This window comes from Elephantulus edwardii, unplaced genomic scaffold (assembly GCF_000299155.1).
Source record: "Elephantulus edwardii isolate Elephantulus edwardi_28Jun2011 unplaced genomic scaffold, EleEdw1.0 scaffold00196, whole genome shotgun sequence".
In the NCBI taxonomy this organism is placed as follows: domain Eukaryota; kingdom Metazoa; phylum Chordata; class Mammalia; order Macroscelidea; family Macroscelididae; genus Elephantulus; species Elephantulus edwardii.
The window spans coordinates 2,534,237-2,542,367 of NW_006399946.1; positions in this window are offsets into that span (position 1 = coordinate 2,534,237).

Sequence of the window (8,131 nt, forward strand, 5' to 3'; positions counted from 1 at the left end):
AAATAAAATAAAAAATCCCTACAAGAATAAAAATAAAATCCCACAATTTGAACAACAACAAAAAAAATTGATTAAGAGTGGAGAACATAAAAAAAAATAAAATGAAGTAAGGTGTGTGGTAAATTTGTATCTTTATTCAGTCTGTAAGATGAGCAAATGGTTTGAGAAGCTGGACTATACGAAGAATGTGATATCAGAATCAAAGAAAGACTCATCAAAAACCTACATTATACAGAAACAACACAACTCTGCTTACAGAAAGTGAAAATGCTTTGAAGCACTTAGTGTAGAGATTAAGATAAAAAGACTACAGCCTTCACCATGAATTTCATCTCAACATCAAGGGGGAAAAAATGGTCACCTCTGAACCAATAGACAACGTCATGACAGATGGAGAAAAGATTGATGCTGTCAATTACTTCATTTTACTTGGTTCCACAGTCAACATCCTTGTGACCAGCAGTGAAGAAATCAAAAGACATATTGCATTGGGAAAAACTGCTATCAGGGACCTCTTCAAAGTGTTGAACAGCAGTGATGTCAGTTTAAAGACTATAGTGCACCTGATCCAAGCCATGGTATTTTCAATTCCTATGCATCTGAAATTTGAGCAATGAATAAGGATGATAGAAGAATAATTGATGCTTTTGAACTATGGTGCTGGAGAAGAGTACCAAATATGCCATGGTCTGCCAAAGAACAAACAATTCTATCTTGGAGGAAATGTAATGAAGGTGTTCCTTAGAAGGAAGAATGGTGAAACCTTGTCTCAAATAATTTGAGCATGTTTTCAGGAGGGATTAATCCTTGGGAAAATATATTATGGTGAGAAACATGGATAGTTAGAGATAGAGAGGAAAACCCTCAACAAGATGAATTGACATAGTGTCTGTAACTATAGGCTTGAGCACTGACGATATCAATAGGATGGCTTAGGGAAGGGTAAGGTCCTGATTTGTTGTTCAGAGATTCTCTATGAGTCTGGCTGAATGGACAACACCCAGCAACAACAACACAATTCCAGGAAAAGCTAAGGAAACTCCTAGTTATTAAGTAGCAGAGACAGGGTAGTGCCATCCATAGATGTTGCACTGCTAAGTAGAGTCAGCGTCTCCAGGCAGTTGGAATCCACCAGCATCAAGGGAGAAAGAAGGGTAGTATCCTTCTGTAAAAACCTACAACCTTGGAGACCTGATGAAGGATCAGGATGTGTCAGAATCTACTTCACAGCAGTGACAGATAAAAAGCGAGTAAAGTTGGCTCAAAAAGGTTTGATCATTTAGCTATAAATAAAGGAATAGCAGTTGAAACTACCAGCCGCCCGCCTCAATGGGAGACAATATCTGATACTCTATTCATGTATAGTTGTTATGAGTTGTAATTGATTTGACAACAAACAAAAGCAAAGGAAAGTAAAACTTTAATTTTTCATCTCAACTTAAAATAGCAGTTATGTGCATGATGCTTGGTCCTACCTTGGTCATTCCTGCCACAGCAGTTGCTTCCAAGGGAAATGAGTCCCATGCTCAAACAGTCATCCGGATAGATGATCTTTTACTTCTACCTCATCTCTAATTACTGTAGCCTACCTTTGCAATACACATTCTCCTTCCTTAAAAAGAAAATGCTTATGTAAAACACATTTTAAAAAAACAAAACTTATTGAACATTTCTGGGTATCAGAAATTTTTTTCCTTGACCAGGAGGTAAGGATGAGTGGTGGTCAGACTCCCATAATAAAGGCTCTCCCAATTCAACTTGCAGACCAGGTATCAATCAATCAAAAAGGACCACAGTAGATCAGCGAAGCTTCTTACAAAAAAGCTATGGTGGAACTCTTAGAGACAAATGATCATTGATGAAGCTGGAGAGGCAAGTAGCAAGTAGGCTAAGGAAGCTGAGTTGATAACTTTTTTTAAGTCAGTACAAAACCACTAAAACCATTCAAACAGGGGGTGGTGTGATCAGACAGTGACATTTATGCTTCTAGACAGTGAAGGACAAGATGAAGAAAGGCCAAGTTCTAGAGGAGCACTGAGCAGTAGAGGTTTAGGAGATAGCAGGTGTCAGTGGTCATGGGTAAAGCAAGTGGGCTTCTGCAGGAGACAGAAGGATAGCAGCACAGTTTCCTGAGACTCTATTCATGGTATTAAAGATGCAATATTCCCCAAGATAGCATTGTCAGTGTTTTGATGGCCCCAGGAGGTCTAGACGTGGTATTGGGAATGTCCACTAAATATTTGTAACCAGAAGACCTAGTAGCGTGAGGCCCTAAAGACAATCCAGGCAAAGGATCCCTTGAGAGGACAAATGCCCAGGTGGCCCTCGGGCAGGATGACTCTCCCCTTCGCTGTAGGGTCTGGGCAACAACTGGTGGAGTTCGAGGACATATATAGAGCCACTAGGTCTGCTTTACCTGAATTGTGCCCAGCTGCTTTCAGAGCATAGGTAACCAGATGTAGGTTTCCAGTATAGAATTCCCTATGTGCCTGTGATGTCCTGGAATGCAGAAAAGGCACAGTTCATTTCACTTAGAGTGCCTGGATAATGGCCAGGCTGGCTGTAGCTCAGTTTAGAGGCTTTCCTTGCACCTGGCTTGTTTCAACCAACTAGAATTTAGAACCCAAAGCCCATGGACTCAAACTTGAGTCAGCTGTGAGGGATTTCAGTGATCTCTGTAAACTCTGAGAGGACTCCCTGACCACATTTCTTGTCAAGTTCCTCTGGAAATATGAGAAAAACAATGATAGTATTAATAGTGACTGATCACTGAGAGGTCACTTGGTGTAAGTCACTGGCTAGGTGTAAAATTGGCAATAATGTCACAAGACCGGCATTTTACTTGCTGTTGGTCAGTGCTATCGAGTTGAGTACAACTCAGGGCAACCCTGTGAACAATAGATTTGATCCCTATTCTATCCTGTGCCATCTACACAATCTCTGATACAGTCAAGCCTATTTATACCGTCACTGTGTCAATCCATATGATCGAAGGTCTTCCTTTCTTTCACTGACCCTCCTCCTTTCCAAACCAGTCTTCCCACAGTTCAGAGACTTATCACATCAACTTGTTAATGTTGTATCTTCTGATGGATGCACTGGGGATTTGGAGATGGCATGGTCATTTCTGCATCATGATGTTTACACTTAAGCTGGAATGGCTTCAGTAGCTGAACCTGGGAGGGTTGCAGATGGCTGGACACCTTCTCTCCACACACACCCTGCCTGGTTAGCTTAGGCTTCCTCACATCACGGCAGCCTTCACAGAATTGAAGTGTCCAGATCTCTAAGAGTACAGGTTTCATGTGCTACGAAGCAGGAACTGCTCTACCTTGAGGTTTAGCTCTAAAGCTATAAGCATCATTATCTCCATGTTCTATCAGAGTGTTCACAAAACCCACAAATTCAGGAGACAAAGACGTAGAGTTCACCTTCCAGTGGGAGGAGTGTCAGAGATTTGCTGCCATTTTTAATCTGTTAATGTATTCTTTCTGATACTCTAAGAGACCAAATAATCTACACCTCAGAAGAAACAGAGCTGAGGTGTATAAGTACCCCTAACTTCAAGCTTTTTCTGTAGTTCTATTTTCTGTAGTTCTGTAGTTCTATGGACTCAAACTCGAGTTTGAGTCCATGGGCTTTGGGTTCTAAATTCTAGTTGGTTGAAACAAGCCAGGTGCAAGGAAAGCCTCTAAACTGAGCTACAGCCAGCCTGGCCATTATCCAGGCACTCTAAGTGAAATGAACTGTGCCTTTTCTGCATTCCAGGACATCACAGGCACATAGGGAATTCTATACTGGAAACCTACATCTGGTTACCTATGCTCTGAAAGCAGCTGGGCACAATCCAGGTAAAGCAGACCTAGTGGCTCTGGATATGTCCTTGGTAACTGTATGTTACCAAGTAATATACAGTTACTTGGTACCATAAAATGAGGAGAGCACACCACTTCTTTAATAGGATTTAAACTGAAGCATAGCAAGTAATTTCACCACCATTCCTCTGTACTTTGGGTCACTAAACTGAAGAGGTTAAGTCAAACACACAGCTAGAGACTTTAGAAATTGTTTTCAGATTAAGAGACTGTTCTGTGCAAAAGAAGAGAAAAAAATGACAAATGAATAACATCACTAATTTCAGTAAGAACTACCTGGCTCAGGGTAGGTTTATTTTCCAGAAGATAGTAGCATACCTATAATATGAAGTAAGCTGGAATCCAATGAAAACTCCTTGTTATTATTAGATTTTTACTTGAGAAGGATTTATAAATGAAAACATAGCTTGCTATTTTAGTATTTTGTTTTTCAGAGAAGAAAATCCCCTTGCAAAAACAAATTTACCAAGAGAAGCTTATCCATTTCCAGCATTTGTTTTTATTTTCCAGGCTAAAACTGCCTTCTTTCATCTCTGATTTACTGAAGCCTGGAGAAAAGATAAATTTTAGGGTTTGGTTTTTTTCCCTTTCTCCAAGTCTGGAAGGTGCCTTTTTATATGTGGACAGTGCTAAATCCCTCACTATCTTAGAACAAATTCCAGAACCCATTCTGCACTATAGGTAAAGAGCTGTATATGGGTGAGGGAGAAGAAAAGCAGCCAGAATGCTCATTGGGCAGTTTATGCCAATGGTTCCAGTAGCCACTAAAGAAATGATAATGTTCCTTTATGCCATTTTATAAGTACATCTCAATGTCCTGGTTGTCATATTGGATCTTCTTTTTAGTATATATCATTGTGTGTCTTAATTTTCCTTACTGCAGTGTGAGGGAGGAGAAGGCCTCTGTAAAGGAGTTAACTTGCAGGCTGTGGTTACTTTTTTAATTTCCTTATACATATTTATCAATTTCTAATTGTCTTAGCAGTAGGAAGATGTGCTTAAGCAAACTTAAACCTTACTTGCTTATCCTTAGAATATTCCAGGCACACACTCTGCCTCACAACTTGCTGATATTTGTACATCAAAAGAATTCTGACTTGAGAGCATCATGGCTATGTCTTGCCTCAGGATTCAGTTCAGTTGTTATCTGCTCAGAGAGATAACTCACCACCATTGCGGATAACTGTCCCTTGACTTTGCTTCTTTGTCTTCTTTTCTTAGCAGCAGCTGGACCCATTTAGCATTCTATTTAATGGATAGCTATCTCCCACTACCCAGCTCACGCCATCCCCTTGAATATAAGTTCCCTGAGACAGGAGAAATCTTTATTTGTGGTCCACAGTTCTACTCACAGAACTTAAAACAGGTGCCTGGCAGAGAAGCAGCTCTACAAACACTAACTAAATGACTACCTAATGAACAAATCATATGAACATGGAGTTTACAATGTTTCTGTTCTGGCAGCTTCAGAGTATGCAATTCTTAAGGACTTATAATTTGGGGGAACACGTATTCTTTCCAAATTTTTATTACTGAAATTAATAATATTTTATACTGTATTTTCACAATATTGCAGAATTCCATTAGCGTAAAATGCTATTGTTGTGTATAGTCAAGTCTGAACTGACCTGTAGTTGACCCTCCAGCAGGTTTTCAGAAACAGTTAATAAAACAGAAGGAGATTGCCCATCTTTCTCCCACAGAGAAGCTGATGGATTAAAACTGTAGCCAAATGGATATATTATCCATGGAAGAAAATGAAATTATCTTAATTAAAGTTTACGGGCTCTTAACTATTGTTACTAATGTACCATCAAGTTGGGGACTGACTCACAGCTCACTCTTCAAAAGAGACTATCGTCAGAGACTATAAATCTCATGGGAGGAGATTTCCCATCTTTCATCCATAAAGTAACTTGTGGATTTGAACCACTTGCTTTTGGGTTGGCAAAACAAGTTCTTACCTCCAAGTCACCAGAGCTCATTTTGCAGGTGTATCTCTGAAATTTTAAAAAATTATTCATATATTGGTTTGCTTATAAAGTTTGTATATATATTTCACATTTTTCTTCATTCACATTGAGTTTTATACAACCATGGAATATAATTTTAAGAAGAGAACGTTTACAGTATGGGACTAAGTTTTCTGCGAATCACTCCATAAAATAGTATATGCACAAAACTAATTCACTAAATGGGGTTTGTTGGTTTGTTTTATTCAAATATAGCTAACAAAGACAGTTTGACATCTTTCTCTTCGTTTTTTAAAAATAATGTTAGTCAAAACCATTATGCTGGATGAAATGAATGCAAAACAAATATTTGCATCTGAAAAGCTTCTGAGTACAACTCAGAATTCTTAAAAACATTGCTTAAGCAAATGTGCAACAACAATTTTTTTAAAAAAAACAAATTCAACACTATTATGTGGAACATTCTATATAATAAATGCAAAACATTTCTGAAATTAACTCTAATCCAAAATAATAAAAATTACTTTTTAATAGATGCCTGCTGTCTTGTAAAATCATGTGTAAATGGTGCCACCAAGTGTTTGCTAAAAGATCCACAAGACTGTTTCCAAAAATTAGAATAGGAAAATCAAGTTAGTTTCATCAGAAAGCCAGTCCTCTCAACAGAAATGCCTATCACTCATGTAAGGATGCCTCATTCTCAACCATGCAAAGACTCCTTTCAGTTATACCCAGCTGTTGTCAGGTGAAGTGTCTCAAAAAATTTTGAGTTGTAAATTCACGCTTTGTGTTTAAGGAGGCCTGATTATACAATGCAAAAATTATTGGACTTTAAGACAAAAGGGTGGGCCGCCAGACGGAACTCCTCCCCTGCCAGATGGAACTCCACCACCAGATGGGCCGGGAAAAGACCCGGGAAGAGCAACAGTCAGCCACCCACAGCGGAACTCCAGAGGAGGGAAGACCGTGAAACCCCAGAGGAGCGAAGACTACCCTCCACTGTGCGACCCCCCCCCGCAGCCCACACCTGTGTGGCCCCCAACACACAGGGTGCTGCTGCATAAACCCCCAGCAGTGCCCAAGCCCCACCCCCACGTCTTGGTGGTAGTGTCCAAGCCCTGTGCTCCTTAGGCCCCCCTAGTCCCTTGCTTTCCTCCCCTTCCCCCACACCACTTGCAGCTCCACAACCATGCACCTCAGCCCCCACCAGAGCCCTGTGACCTCAGGGCACCACCATGGATCCAGCCATCACCCGGAGCTATCAGCTGAGCTGTTGTGGAACTAACCTGGCAGGAGAAAGGCCGGTAGGATCTTGGCTGTGTTTACTGGGGCATTGCTGATTACCCGGGAGAGCACCTAAGGGCATGCCCACTGGTGGGGAATTTGGCCGAGCTCTCTTGGGCTAGACCAACTGCCAAGAATGAGCCAGCCAGCTGGCTTCTGTGAACTCTGCAGACCAGGCAGAGGCTAGTGGGTTGGTGGGAATTTGACCTTGACTTTTCAGATCCTGTCGGATCCAGGAACCTGCTGGAGAAGGGGCTGTTGTGTGAGGGCACCTGCGTAAGTGCCACCTGGCAGGGAGCACTGAGAAAACCACTGGGTAAGAAACGGACAGCAGAATTTGAGTAAGGACCCCAGTCGTGAGCTCACTGAGACAGCAGAGGTTTGAGCAGGTCCTCCAAGTGTTTGCCCTGCCCTTGCGATCACCCAACCCTTTGCCTGCCTCACCCCATTTGGCTCCACACCAGTGCCTACACGTCTGGGCAATCAACTTGCCTTTAAATGGGAACAACTTGACCTGATTTAGCAACAAGAGATTGCCCTATAAGGTGCTGAACTGACGTTTTTCTGAAATCAGAAAGTCAGAGAAACACACAAGTTCAGTAGCTGCCCATCTGATCTCAAGAGCATTGTCTTCAGATCAAGCACATATACCAATGTCTCGAAGAAAGCAAACTATCCCACACAATACACAAGAACAAAGCAAGATGTCACTCACAAAAGGTGACACAGTAGCAGTGGATACCCTAAAGTGAGAAAGTGTCATGGAACGTTCTGACACAGAATTTAAAAGAGCAACGACTGAATGTGTCCAATGGATGAAAGACAAACTTGATGAATTACAGGATGCTACAAGCAAAGACCAGGAGGAGTTCAAAAAAACAATGCAAAACATTGCAGAGAAAACAAATGAGGCATTAGTGGCACTGGAAAAACAAGAATCCACCATTCAAAATATAAGGTCCAATGTTTCAGAGGCCGTCAACATGATGGAGGGACATA